The sequence below is a fragment of the Geotrypetes seraphini genome, chromosome 12, assembly GCF_902459505.1.
Source record: "Geotrypetes seraphini chromosome 12, aGeoSer1.1, whole genome shotgun sequence".
Lineage (NCBI taxonomy): Eukaryota > Metazoa > Chordata > Amphibia > Gymnophiona > Dermophiidae > Geotrypetes > Geotrypetes seraphini.
In genome coordinates, this window is record NC_047095.1 from 37,689,152 (window position 1) to 37,704,355 (window position 15,204).

Sequence of the window (15,204 nt, forward strand, 5' to 3'; positions counted from 1 at the left end):
ACATGAAACGCCGAAATGACCTTTGGTAAGAAGGAAGGTACCATATGCAAGGTCACTCCTGCTTCCATGATACTGGCTCTCTGCATGACAGTGCCTGCAATTCCGACGACACTCCTGGCAGATGTAATTGCCACTAAGACTGCTTTGGTCCATGAGAGGGACTTCCTGTAAGGGTTCATATGGAGCCCTGCTGAGTCCTAAGACTATATTAAGATTTCAAGATTTGCTTCCTGATTGGATAACCTGGAATGACAGGTGCATGCCAAGAAGGAGGCTGCAGCTTAGGAGCTGTTCTAGGCTTCTTTAAAGCTCAACTTTGCATAATAATTCTAGCAGCTATCTGATAAGGAGTAACAGGGTCTTAATACAGTAGAATCTCAGCTAACTGGCATTCAATTAACCGACACTCTCAACCAACCAGCAAACAAATTGTCGGCAAAAACAAAATGTTTCTGGCACTCCTAAGACAACATCCAAAGTGGTTCTCTTGACTCAATAACCTCCCCCCTCCAGCCCCACAGGCATCAGCAGCAGCTACCAATCTCCCTCCTTCCCTCCAGCTCCCGAAGCATCACAGCAGCCACCAATCTCCCTCCCTTCAGCTCCCAAAGCATCGTAGCAGCTATCAATCTCCCCCCTCTTTCGGTTCTTGAAGCAGCAGAGCTGGTCCCGACAACTTCCTCAATCTCGCCGTTCCCAAAGTGGTAGAGCTTGTACCGACAACCCCTCTCCCGATGATGTAGTGGCAGCCAATGAGTAGAGGAAGTGCCAGTAAACAGGCAGCTTCTGGACAGCCCCGGCAGGGCTTTTCTGCTGCTGTATCATTTCCGCTATGGCAGAGGAAAGGCCTTGCCAGGGCTGGCCAGAAGCTGACTGTTTACCGGTGCTTCCTCTGCTCATTGGTTGCCGCTACATTGTTGGGTGAAAAGTGAAGGGGCTGTCAGGACAGGCTCCGCTGCTTCGGGAACGGAGTGAGGAGGTTGGGCAGCTACTAATGCTTTGGGAATGGGAGGGATTTGTCAAGATTGGCTCTGCTGCTTCAGGTGGGGGAGAGAAAGTGACCAAGGAAAAAGATGTTGGATCTACGGGTGAGGGGATGGTATGCTGACCCATAGGATAATCCATCTGTGCTTGCAAGCAAACTGCATTAGATATCAATCACAGCTTTTCAACTCCTCCTCAGTCTCTGCTGCCCCCTTCAGTTACATTAACTCTCAAATAAAAAGAAACTAGTTATCCGACATCCACCAATCCCCATGGGTGCCAGATATGTTACTAATCCTGTAGCTTGTTATCTATCCTGAAAACTTTTGTGTACTATCCTTGTAACTTGTTCTGGGCTCCTGGGGAGGAAGGGCTATAAAACGAATTACTGTAAATACTTTTCACAGATACATGCTTTATACCCTGAACAGCCTCCTAACCACAGCTCTACAATGACTGCTGTACAAACTCACTACTATTCAGTCAGGCAAAACACCCAATCCATTCACTTGTATCTACTTATACTAAGTTAAAACTCCTAAAATCAGAGGTTCACAGACATCAGACCTCACACATCCTACCACATCAGGCTTCTTTCCTAATTACCACAAACAGTGCAGTCTGGAATCCTTTGCTATCACCAGCTTTGATGATATCACTGCCAGCATATGCCTACACCCTACTGTGCTAGTTTTTTTTTGTTGTTGTTGTTTGGATGCAATATGTATGTAGTTGTATATATTTTGTGTGAATGTGTGTATCGTGTGCCTAACAGCTGCAGTTCTGACAATAAGAGGCGGGTGTTCCCATACTCGTTTTAATACTGCACTGTATTTGCATAGGGTTCCTGGTAGCTGCTACACTTGCGCCCCTGAGAACCCCTTCTGTGCATCAGAGGCTGTGTTGCCCTGCAGTAAGACTTGCTCCAGCCAGTCTTATTCCACAGTGAGCTCTCAAGGACTGGGGCCTAAAAGTTTAAAATTCAAGTAAAACGCTCATACCTTCAAGCTACCGACTACTTCAACCTGCTGGGAAAGCTTGCACGCTTCAAAAGGTGGGCATTCCTTGCCGTGCATTACACAAGAGTGCTTATTTTAATTCTAATAAGCTCCTTACTACCACAGTCAAAAAAGCTACCGAAATCCCTTTCGTGCACTGGAGGCTGGCCGAACTATCTTGCAAGCTAGACCGGCTACAACCAGTCTTACTTGGACGGTACGCTTTGGATCATTTGCCCCCCCGTACGATAAGAGAGAAACACTCAAGAACTCACACGCAATTTCCTCTTCCGTCCTGTGGAGCACCCTCTTTTTTTTAAACCCCGAGCTCCGGTCCCTTATTCTGAAACACCCCAGACCGTCGTTCTATTTTCCAAATTTATCTTTCACGACACCCGTGACCAGCCCCGCAGTTTTCCTCCTCCGGCGTCCCGCCACCTCTGACGCAACGTCTCTCCCTCCGACCGCATCCTTGCCTTGCCGGAAACGGGAAGTCACGTCAGAAGGGGCGGGACGCGGCCGAGGGAACGACGTTGCGTCAGAGGTGGCGGGACGCCGGAGAAGGAAACTGCGGGGCCGGTCACGGGCGGCATCAAACACGAGTTGGAAGGTAGGACGGGGAGGAGTCGAGGAGTCTGAGGATGAGGGCTAGGTGGCGGACCGCGGACGGTGAGGAGAAAGGGAGATTATGCTGGACAGGGGAGAGTGATAGAGATGGTAGACCGCGGGGGAGGGGAGAGGCGTGCTGTCCCCGGTAGCATGTGAAAAGGCGTGCTGTATGTGTGGGAGCGTGAGGCTAGTATAACGCGTGCGCCGTTTGCCGAATGCGTACGCCTTGGTATCTTTGCAGAAAAGTTGGTCAGACCAGGGCCCTGGTGTCCCCCTCCCACTCCTGTGGTCTTAGGAGGGAAAAAATGTAATAGTTTTCTTTAAGAATTTGTTTAGCTTTAGGCATTTGTTTCCTTTGTTGCGCTTTCTTGCACTCAGTGCACACAAAAATGATTGAAACATCCATATTTGAAACTTGTGAGCCATGAGCCCATTGTCAAGACTTTAAGCTTGTTATCTAGTCATTCATAAACAGTCGGTACAGAAGTTCACAAAGTTAGCAGCTTAGGCAGGTAAAAGGCATGGAAAAATTGTTCTGTCATCCTGATTGAAAGTATGTGTACGGTTCAACAATGCATATGTTTTAGCAGCATTTGGGAGATGTAGTTCTGGGACACAGAGCCAAAATCAGAAAATTAAACTTGGTTTTATTTTCACATGTATGTAAATTAGTATCCATAAAAATTCAACCTGCATAAAAAGCAAATGCAGAAGTCTTTTAAGAACATTGTCAAGGAGCAGCAAAGTGGGTAATTAAATAAATTCACTTTAAAAGTGTTTTAAAGTTATTTAAGACTACCACAAAATAGCCACTAGTGAAAGCAAAATAAAATATATAAACAAAATAATTTCCAGGAATAAGATCACATGTACTTATTTTCATTTTCCTATGTTAAAAGATGTAAACTTTTAGGGTTGTTACATTTTCCTTCTTTATAGTAGATGAATTCTGTTATCTGTAAACATTTTGTTGCCGTAACATGCATTTTTATTTAACTCCTTTTAAAAAAAAAAACACACAAATTTAAAAAAGAGCCCAAGAGCTGGTCTCGATGGGTGACTATAACAATGGGCTGGATGGCCCAAGTTGGTTGCCCATGAGGAGACAGCTGGTAAGGCGGTTCAGGGGTAGTAAGGGTATGGGGGGTGGTGGTGGTAAATGAAAGGAAGTAGGTTTCCAGAGATAGTGGGAGTGATTGGCTGTAAGAGGAGAGGCAGAGCATGATGGGTAGGGAATATAGGGGGGCGTCAGCTTCTGAGGTCCAGGGCTTTCCCTGTTCCTCGGAGGCAGTTTTCCTTCCCACCCTCCCTTTTCTATATGTGGTTTGCTTGGGGCTGGAGGAGGTTTGAGGCTGTCACAGCTGCAGTAATCCTGAGCTGCAAGGTTCTGGCTCATCAGAAGATGAGCAATTATTTGGTAGTGAGCTCATTTGAGTGGTGATGCCACAGGTCAGGTGACCCTGAGAGGTGGGGGCATGGTGGTCCATGCTGACCCCACCCAGGCTCATCTGGAGATGAGCGGTTAGGGGGAACTGGGCTCAGGTGAGTGAATATGCCTTGAAGCAGGTGGCTTGGAATAGGGGCATGGAGGTCCATGCCACCACCTAGGCTCTTGCTGACACGGCGGGGTCAGGGGAATACAATTTCAAGTTTTGTCAAATTGCGGTGTTTTTGTAGCTCGGGAGGTGAAGCAGTTGATTGCTTAATTATTGTTGGCCCAATAAACAAAGCTGCGGCCTGGTTATTACCATCAATAAAGTGTCTGTGGCTATTTATTGTTTACGTTAATGATGAGGTCATATGAGCTTTCAAGCAATTAAAGCAAGGGGACTGGTGATTAAAGGGGTAAGGAAGATGGGGGGGAGGCAGGGTGTAAGGGGGTGACAACTCAGCCATTACAGATCCATATGTTATGAAATTGGCAAGTTGGTATTGTGTGAAATCTTAACTAGAACTACAGTACCTTAAAAATTTTTTTATAGGGTACACCAACAATCAGCAGTTCTCTTTCTTATACTATCTGTTGGTATGAAAGAGACAGCATTTTATCCTTTAACAGTTCAGTTCTAGTAGGGTTTGTTTTACAGGAATCCTGGTCATAACCATGTTAGATATGAAGTTGTGATCACCTGCAGGAATGACATCCTAATGATAAAAAGTTTAATGCCACTACTTAGTGACTTTTCAGTAAGAGGAGAGACATCAAATCTTCAAGGACCAAAAAATAAAATAAGACACCAAATTGTAATCAGAGACCAAGAAATTGTGGTCAAAAGGCATATTTTGATTTAGTTATATGGAAGGATAGTGTGGTTTTTTTTTTGTTTTTTTTTTTAGTAAGATCAGTATATTGTGCTTTCTTAAGAGGCTTTCCAAATTTTAGTACAGTCCCTCATCCTATCTCAACTAGACTACTGTAATATAACACTAGTTTGTTGCTCAAAACATTGCTATTGCATCAACAACTAGTTCAAAATGCAGCAGTAAGACTCATATACGAACTATGGAAACAGGAACATCTACAGCCCTACTATATGAAACTACATTGGCTGCCTAAAACTGCAAGGATCAATTTTAAATTAGGCATCACTACCTTTACGATCCTGAGAGGGAATGCCCCCGACTACCTAACAGAGTTGGTCACCTTACTCCAGGGTGCCTCCAACAGATATTCCACTAGAAATCTTTTCCACTTAAAATTCCCAAAATGCAACAATATAAAGTCTACCAGGAAAATTACCTTATCTATCCAATATCAATTATCAAAATACTGGAAGCAACTACCACTTACACTATGATCTTGTGACCACCATCTCGGGTTCAGAAAACTTTTTAAAACATTTCTGTGCCAAGTCAGGGAGCCAACCTGGAAGTAACGAAAATGATAATTGTAAAAACCCATTTCTAAACTGTCCGTTGCAACTCCTGGAACATAATGATATACAGTGGTTTCTTGGTTTACGAGCATAGTTCGTTCCAGAAGTATACTCGTAAACAAAATTGCTCGTATATCAAAGTGAGTTTCCTCATAGGAATGAATGGAAACTCCCTTTGATTCGTTCCACCTCCTCCTCCTCCCCCCCCACCCGAGGCTACTGGCACTGCTCCATTCCCCCCCTCTTGAGGCCACCGGTGCTGCTCCATATCCCCCCTTCCTGCGATCCGGCATCCTCCCCCCCGCTCGCATCGCCCCCCTCCCCCGCGATCCTACATCCCCTCTCCCGAGCACCGAAACGACATCCCTTACCCCGACTGGGCACCGGCATCAGCACCAACGCACAGGACATGCTAGTGCCGGTGCCCGAAGATCCTCCCTCTTCTGTGCTGGACTGGGCAGTGCATCGGAGATCCTTTCTCTTGCTTGTGCTGGGCTGGACTGGGCCTTGAGCATTTGCGCATGCTCAAGGCCTTCTGGTCTCGCTCTCCGATTCAGTACTGGCCTGGGGGTACAGTGCCAGTACTGTTAACAGTGCATCTTGTGGTATGTGCTTTACATTGGCTAATGAAAAAAAAAAAGTTACATGATTCTCATAAACTGTAGTTAGGTTGTTTTTTTTTTAAATGGGAGAGGTAAAAGCATGCTTCTTGAGCGCATGTATGGTTAGCTGCGTCTTGTTTTTCTGGCTGTGGTTCATGATAAAATTTTTCATTAAAAACAAATTACAAGATTTACCTGAATTATAATAGTTTTGGGGAGAGAAAGGCATGTTTTATGTGCGCTTGTTAAAAGCTGGCGTTCCTCCTCTCCCTTCCTTTCTTTCTTTATTTTGACGCTGGGCTTTGCAACATGAACTGCTCACGCTGTACTTATTGCGTTGTGTTGCTTTCCTCGCACATACATTCCTCTTTCCTGCATATGTGCCAATCACTATCAGTAGCGTCTCGACACACATAAATTTAGCAAATCTTCGCTAATGTCCGCTGACCTCATTTATATGCTTGATATTTTGAGAATGACTCATGCTTTTGAATTTGCTACAAGAACGTTTGTGACAGCTCCCCGTCATTTTTTAATGTGAGTGTTTTGAGAATACTGGCCCTTGTAGCTTGATGCATTTTTGTGGGGTGCGGGGGCTCTGCTAGGAAATAAGAGATTTCATGTAAATTTAACCTTGTGCTGCAAAACAATGAGGTGAGCAACTGGAAGCAATATTTCTGCCATGTTTACCATTAAGTCTTCATGTTATGTCTTTTGTGATCATTAAGTTTAAAGAACCTATTTTCTTGTGGCACCTGAGATTGTAAATTGCAGAGTTCAAAGGGCATGATTACAGGCAGACTTGATCAAACTTGTTGTGACATGCTCTTTAAGCTTACATATTATCTCCAGTTAGGCTTTGAATGTGTGAGATTTCTCCTCTTCATTGCTAATAGCATGTTAAGTTGGCAAGAACGTTTCTTATAAATAGCTTTAAAAATGAAGTACAGGTGATCCCTCAATTTAGCAAACTAATGGGGGGGGGGAGCATGTCTCTAATTACTGATTTGCCATAGCTTTTGGGGAGAGCCTGAAAAAGAAGAATAAATTTGTATATAAATGTGATCTAAAACCTAAACATAATACAACCTTTTTACATTTATTTTTAACCTTGAATGATGAATATTACTTATTATCCCAGGACAAGCAGGCAGATATTCTCACTAATGGGTGATGTCACTGATGGATCCCCGGTACAGACCAGTTTAAAAGTGCATCACCACTTTAAGTCTTTAGTATAAGTCTTATATATAAATTGTATTGCACATTTTGTTGGCATTAAAAACTAAAGAAAGTAAAAAAAAAAAAAAAAAAAGAAAGAAAGTTCATGATAGCCCTGACCATGCATGCGCGAGTGCCTTCCCGCCGATGTAGGCGCGTGGTCCCTCAGTTTCTTAGTTTCTGTGGAGCTAAAAAATTGCATTTTTCAATGGCCGTTGAAGTTTTTTCTATTTTTGCTGCCTTCCTGCTCTCGTGGTTTGACTTTCCAATCATTTTTACCTTTTTTTTTCCTTTTATTTCTTTTCGTTCTTAAAAAACCCAAAAGACCAATTTTTATTTTTTCTCTCTCGCGGGTTCGGTTCGGCGGGGCCTGTAGTACCACCATGGCCTCCGATTTCAATCTTGCCTGGGAGGTCTTCCCGTCGTTGTCCTGCCCACAGATGGGTTTTACGAAGTGCAGTCGCTGTGCTCAGCCCATATCGGTAACTGATCCACATTGCTGGTGCCTTCAGTGTTTGGGGCCTGAGCACCGCCCAGAGACTTGTTCCTGGTGTTCTTCTCTTCAGAAGACAACATTAAAGAACCGCCTTCTTCAACAGAAAATTCTTTTTGTTGCCACTATGGAAGGGGAGCCATTACCAACTTTGTTGGCACCAACCACGATGACACCGCATCCTTAGACACCGGCAGAACCATCTTTGGTGTTGCAACCTTCTGTGGGTAGCCGGCTAAGAAGCCTTCCCCACTCCATTGGGTCAAAACAGCAGTGAGCCAAGTCCTGCTGACCTAAAAAAAAAATCCCCAAAACACTCCGCTCTGATATCGATGAGTGCCTTATCATCGGCTTCCTCATTGCTGGAGTGCAATGGAAAGCACCGGTACCGGCGAAACAGCCAGCGGTACCGGTGCTTTCCCTTAAGCAAAAAATTGATAATTTGCTATAGGAAGAACTTGATGAGCATTTTCAGATGCTGGTTCCACTGCAATCTATGCCACTGTTGACATCGACTCTCCCAGTTCCGGTCCGGTCTGAACCCATGACACCAACTGCACCTCCCTTTGATACTCCACTGGTGCGGAGACATTTGACATGGGAGTCGATACCTCCAGCAGCCCGGCACCAGTCGTCCTCGACACAAACATCTCCAGAGGCGACTCCGGTGCGGTCCTGGAAGGCATTACAAAAGCTGAAGCATCTTGAGTCTTCAACACCGTCCACATTCTATTCAGGATTCATACTTGTGGGGAGACTCTGAACAGGATCCACTCTTCTCTGATGATGAGGGTTCTTCTGATTCACCTCTATGTTTAGGGATGTACAGAGCTGTTGTCTGTCTTCAGATCGGTCTGGCAGGAAGACTAACAAGGTGAAATTATACACACAGGATCATTGTCTTTCCTTAAGTCATGCCAAACCAGTCCAAGAACCTATCTGGGGAGTTCCAGGTGAACAAATGAAGACACAAGCCTTAGGGATACAGAAAACAACTTGGTACGGAAAAATAAAGAAAGAAAGAAGACATGCAACTGTGAACTCCTCTTTTGTTCAGGGCCAGTGTTAGGGATGTGGCAAGCTGGGCAACTGCCTTGGGCTTCCATGCCACTGGGTCCCTAATCCTGCTTCAAGCTGAAAGAAACACATCTTGCAGGCAGGCTTTGGGAACCCTCCCTGGTTTATGTCCCAGGCCCTAGAATGTCTCAATACTAGACCTGCTTGGTGCACCAGCCTATATATGTAATGTAATGTAATTTATTTCTTATATACCGCTACATCCGTTAGGTTCTAAGCGGTAGAGAAACTAAACAGTTTTGCTCTTTCTCCATCTGATGAAGAAGGGAAGGTCATATAATTTATTGGCCTGGTTTAAAATCATTACTCTGAGGAAGTAAATTTGCCAATATACCTATTTAACAAGGTTCCTAAGATTCTTCTGAAATCAGCAATTTGTGTTCATGACTTTGGTTTTGGGGGGGGGGGGGGAATCAGTTATTTTTTCAGTTGCATAAGCCATTAAGTGATTTGTTCATTCATATTTAAGCTAGTGATATGAGGCAGAAGTACATATTTGAGTATTGGATAAAGGAAAAACAGAGAATATATTGGGTTTATTTCTTTCTAAAGGGAAAGAAGGTTTATGAAATTGCCATGTTTGCCTGTTCATGTGTCTCATGCTGTCCTCCCACATAAGTATTTTGATGTTTTGAACACTGAATTTTGAGGTGAGAAGAACATAATAATCTCTTCTACTCCCAACCTCACCTAGTCCCAGGTCTATCCATGCACGGATTGTGAATACATGTCTGTGTGTGTGTTTCTATGTCCTGGAAAACAGGCAGGAGTGGTTTTGTGTGAAACTTCTTGTCTTAAATGTATCTGGTTAGGTAAAAGAGTGGATTTATAAAACTAATGGTTGTTATGCGGGTAGATAATCTTTAAGCTACAGGCATTGTTTTTATGCATGTGTACTATTTGTGTACAGATCTTCATGAAAGCCCTGTAGTCCGATGCATATAAATTAAGGGTCTGATGTAATCCAGTGCAAACACAGTAACATAATAAAAGGCTTCACTTTCTTTTCCTGTACTCCTTTTGACTGGGAACTGCTACACTGTATTAGAATGATTTATATAAAGCAATTTTACTGCCATTTTCAATAAGCATAGTTTGAAACACAAAGAAAGGGATGAATAAAGAGAATTCATTTTACAGAATAAAGCATAGATTGCTAGCGTTTGGAAAGTGCTTGCACAAATTGCTAAGTAATGTAGATTATGGCTTGGGAGCGAAAGCAACATACAGTGAACTCCTTTTCAGGTAGGGGTGGGGAGGAATCTGATAATCTATTAACAGAGAAGTCTGCCTTTGAATTTGACTACTCGACCAGATGTTGTGTAAAAAATAACTTGATCATTGCTCAAGTTTTTGAAAAAAAAAAGGAGAGGATGGGTTGACAGAGTTAATATAATCTATTTATTAGAAATTTACTATTAAGATTTTGGGGATGTTAATAGATGAGAGATTATCCTGAAACTGTTCCCATTGTAAGGCTAATCTGAACTATCCTTGTAATGTAACCTGAAATTTCTCCAATGTATTATAATATGAATCCTCAATTTGTAACCTGTACCAGCAATTTTCCAATGTAATGCAACCTCCTGGAAATGTCCAGCTCTCTTCTAATGTAATCTGCTTTGAACCGCAAGGTACAAGCGGAATAGAAATCACTAATGTAATGTAAGATTCAAGTAACTGCATTATTTAGACATTCATTTACAACTTTGAGGAAATTAAAAAGAATTAAAAATGTATTTCATTTTGAACTATTCTGATTCTCGTGGTACAATCATAGCTTTTATCCTGGACTAGTGTAACATAATTTCCAGTACAATAAGGATAGTATGCCGAATCCATCTGTGCTTGCGAGTATACACTTACCCCTCCATATTCGTGGTTGCATGGTCCACGGTTTTGGTTATTTGTGGTTTTTTGATCGAAGGCCACCCCCCCAAATTTACATCACAGGAAATTGCTGCTCCCAGCGTTGCCCAGAGAAAATCGTTGCTCCCAGCATTGCACAGAGAAAATTGATCCTCCCAGTTGTACATTCTTCACTGGAACAGGTTAGGTTATTTGTGGTTTTGTGTCTTTTTTTTTTTTTTTTTAACAGAAAAAACGCGAATAACATATGAAAAGTTATTTGCGGTTTTTCTCTATTCGCTATTATCTAAATATGAGGTGCACTGACTATTAAACTGCACAAAACGGGTTTTAAAATTGTCAGTTAAATCTGGGCTCAGTAAACCCCAAGCACCAGGTCACCATGGTGCCTAAAATTTGCACCCTGACTTCCTTGCCCTCAAATAGTTTTGGTTGTGCCCCTACATAAAGCATGTTTCCTACATCCGTATTGTGATTCGGCTTTCTGAAAACTCGAACCACACCATGCAGAAGATCAGAAATTCTCATAATTTCTAATCTTACGAGACCACCCTCTCAACATCTTGTATTGCGAGGCTTAAGTTTTCAGAGATCCAAATGGCAGTGGGGAAGTAGGGAACATACTATTTCTTTACATTTGCAGGGAGAATTGCCGAGAATACCACCTGTGCACCTGATTCCTTCACCTTCTCTCCCAGAGCCACAAAGCCACTTTTGATAATGTTAGGTCATTAGTGCCCACATGGCTGAGCAGAATTGTACAGTAATCATTAGGCTTGATGAGTCTCAGCAAGCTCTCCATACCATCTTGGATGTTGGCACCAAGCAGACAGCACACCTTCTGGAACATCATGTCTGGTCTGCAGATGGTTGCCTCTGCACTCCTTAGAAGGGAATCGCCAACCATAACTATCTTATGCCTCCTAGTGGTCACAGATCCAGCAACTTTGGAGATTTTGAACTTTGGTCCTTCTTCTCCCTAGGTTTTCTTAACTCATGAACATAAGATTCTTCTCGTCACTCTTTAATCACCTGTTACACCCAATCTCCTCTCTTCCCTCCCCCAAACATTTTCCTCTTCAAACTGTTATTGGAATGCTTTTGATGATTCCCTTATTCTACTCTTACCTGAGGAAGAGTGAAAGTTGATATCAGAATCTGAGTGTTCATCTCAGTTATCATATCATAACCATATTGTTTCTTATATCCTGCAATTGTCTATTAGGAATCAGTTCACCTTTGAAGATGCAGTCCCTTATTACATATTTTTTTTAGCAGCTATTTGTAGTTGGAAAATTAACTTTGCTTTTTCAAAAGTTTCAGGTGACTCCTTTATGCTTTGGTGTTATCATAGCTTAACTACTACAATGTACTTTGTAGAGATTGCCAGAAAAGTTGATATGTTGCTTACAAATTGGTCTAAAGCACAACAGCCTGAGTATTAAGTGGATGTACTATGCCTGATTACATCACTTCATATTTAAAGGCAGTACATTTAACTTTCTCTGGCTAGTCAGGCGCTTTAACCTTCTCTGCCTGGCTTTTAAAATGATCTAACAGTTAGGATCATTGTTTCTGTATAGAGAGAGTATCCCGTTATTCTCTTGTCCGTTCATTCTAGTTTCATCTGTGGAGAAGGACAGGCAGGTGGTGAGAGAGACCATTTCTTGATGTGCGTACTTCAGTTTGGAATGATTTACCAAGGGATTTGTTGGTTGAAGGACTAATAATTCATAAAAGGAAAGTCTCTTTCTTGAACAGGCCATAAATCGGTTAGGCCACAATCAGTTGAATACCGTATTTTCGCGGATATAACGCGCGCGTTATACGCGATTTTACCTACCGCGCATACCCCTCGCGCGTTATATGCCTGAGCGCGGTATAGAAAAGTTTTTAAACATAGTTCCCACCCCGCCCGATGCCCGATTCACCCCCCCAGCAGGACCGCTCGCACCCCCACCCCGAACGACCGCTCGCACGCGCTCGCACCCGCATCCACGATCGGAGCAAGAGGGAGCCCAAGCCCTCTTGCCCGGCCGACTCCCCGACGTCCGATACATCCCCCCCCCCCCCCCCGAAGGACCGCCGACTTCCCGACAATATCGGGCCAGGAGGGAGCCCAAACCCTCCTGGCCACGGCGACCCCCTACCCCCACCCCGCACTACATTACGGGCAGGAGGGATCCCAGGCCCTCCTGCCCTCGACGCAAACCCCCCTCCCTCCAACGACCGCCCCCCCCAAGAACCTCCGACCGCCCCCCCAGCCGACCCGCGACCCCCCTGGCCGACCCCCACGACCCCCCCACCCCCCTTCCCCGTACCTTTGGAAGTTGGCCGGACAGACGGGAGCCAAACCCGCCTGTCCGGCAGGCAGCCAACGAAGGAATGAGGCCGGATTGGCCCATCCGTCCTAAAGCTCCGCCTACTGGTGGGGCCTAAGGCGCGTGGGCCAATCAGAATAGGCCCTGGAGCCTTAGGTCCCACCTGGGGGCGCGGCCTGAGACACATGGTCGGGTTTGGCCCATGTGCCTCAGGCCGCGCCCCCAGGTGGGACCTAAGGCTCCAGGGCCTATTCTGATTGGCCCACGCGCCTTAGGCCCCACCAGTAGGCGGAGCTTTAGGACGGATGGGCCAATCCGGCCTCATTCCTTCGTTGGCTGCCTGCCGGACAGGCGGGTTTGGCTTCCGTCTGTCCGGCCAACTTCCAAAGGTACGGGGAAGGGGGGTGGGGGGGTCGTGGGGGTCGGCCAGGGGGGGCGCGGGTCGGCTGGGGGACGGGCGGAGGTTCTTGGGGGGGGGCGGTCGTTGGGGGGGGAGGGGGGTTTGCGTCGAGGGCAGGAGGGCCTGGGATCCCTCCTGCCCGTAATGTAGTGCGGGGTGGGGTTAGGGGGTCGCCGTGGCCAGGAGGGTTTGGGCTCCCTTCTGGCCCAACTACACAAAGGTACGGGGAAGGCGGGTGGGGTGTCGTGGGGGTCGGCCAGGGGGGTCGCGGGTCGGCTGGGGGACGGGCGGAGGTTCTTGGGGGGGGGCGGTCGTTGGGGGGGGGGGGTTTGCGTCGAGGGCAGGAGGGCCTGGGATCCCTCCTGCCCGTAATGTAGTGCGGGGTGGGGTTAGGGGGTCGCCGTGGCCAGGAGGGTTTGGGCTCCCTCCTGGCCCGATATTGTTGGGGAGTCGGCGGTCCTTCGGGGTGAGGGTGCGAGTGGTCCTGCCGGGGGGGGGATGTATCGGACGTCGGGGGGGGCATCAGGCTTTCAGGATGGGGACAGACCTTCAAGGGGGGACAGGACTTCAAGGGGGGACAGTGCACGGAAAGTCAGGGGGGGTGAACGGAGAGTCAGGACAGCGCACGGAAAGTCAGGGCAGTGCACGGAAGTCAGGGGGGGTGAACGGAGAGTCGGGACAGCGCACGGAAAGTCAGGGCGGGCGAAAGGAGCGTCGGGCATCATGCGCGTTATATGCCTGAGCGCGGTATAGAAAAGTTTTGGTACATATCATCGTGATTTCTGCGCGCTATACCCCTGTGCGCGTTTTACACAGGTGCGCGTTATATCCGCGAAAATACGGTAATCAATGCCACCTATTGGATGTTTCTATCATCATATTTTGTTTCTTAGCTTTGAAATCATTGGCAGAGTCAGTCACCTTTTTTTATTCTTTTTAACCCAAGGGATATTGGGAAGAGGTAGTGCATGAGGAGTTGTGTGTATGTGTGTCTGGAGAAAAATAACTCTGAAAAATTAATGGAAACAATCAAATTTTTTAAGAGGGGAACTGGTGAAGAGACAGTTCAAAAATAGGCTAAACTGGATTGGGAATTCCAAAGAAATACACTGTTCCATTTTTTTTAGAGGAAGTTTATGTATCATGACCTCCCTCTCGCTTCCTACCAGTGCTGTCATACTTCTACCCCTGCTGGGCTACTTCTTAGTGACAAACTGTATATTTATGCACATGCAGAGATGTTGGGAAACATTTTCAGCTATGTGTCACATGGTTTGCTCATTTCATTTAATTTGCTGCATGGGTTCTCAGGTCTTTCCTGAAAAACATTTTAAATCCTTTTGGTACATTGCATTAGGATGGGGACTATTATCAAAATAATATCATATCATTTATGTGGCTGGATGTTCATTTCCAGTACTGTACTTGGTTACATGGCTTACCAGTTAGCCTAATGTAGGTTCTAAATTGTGATAATAAAATACAATTATCAAACTCTTGTTACTATTTGAATTAGGGTTGTACTTCTGCAATGAACTCTGATATGACAAAAAAAAATTACAGAACTGGTTTGTGTGTATGAATGGGTGTGCTGAGAGTGCTTGGTTACGTGTACAGTGAGGATGTGGATGGAGTGGTGTCAAATATAGGAATGTCTAGCTTGGAAGGTGCCATCTTTACGTGCTGCATATTCCCGCCCCCCCCCGCCCCTTAACTTTTAACTTTGCCTACCACTGTCTCCATTCTTTGACATA

The 15,204-nt window shown here is 45.3% G+C and overlaps 1 protein-coding gene across 11 annotated transcripts in view; it reads left to right on the top strand.

The window, feature by feature from the left end:
- Positions 1 to 2,456: 2,456 nt before the first annotated feature.
- The window catches only part of ZZZ3 (zinc finger ZZ-type containing 3), a 71,938-nt gene continuing 59,190 nt past the window's right edge, over positions 2,457 to 15,204 (top strand). For 5 of the 11 annotated variants that reach the window (XM_033916212.1, XM_033916214.1, XM_033916206.1 and 2 more), the window contains exon 1: positions 2,457 to 2,592. The gene's annotated coding sequence lies outside the window, so the exon portion shown is untranslated. Of the gene's footprint in view, positions 2,652 to 2,875; positions 2,899 to 15,204 lie in introns of those variants that run through there. The other 6 variants (XM_033916213.1, XM_033916211.1, XM_033916209.1 and 3 more) reach the window with 6 other exon arrangements.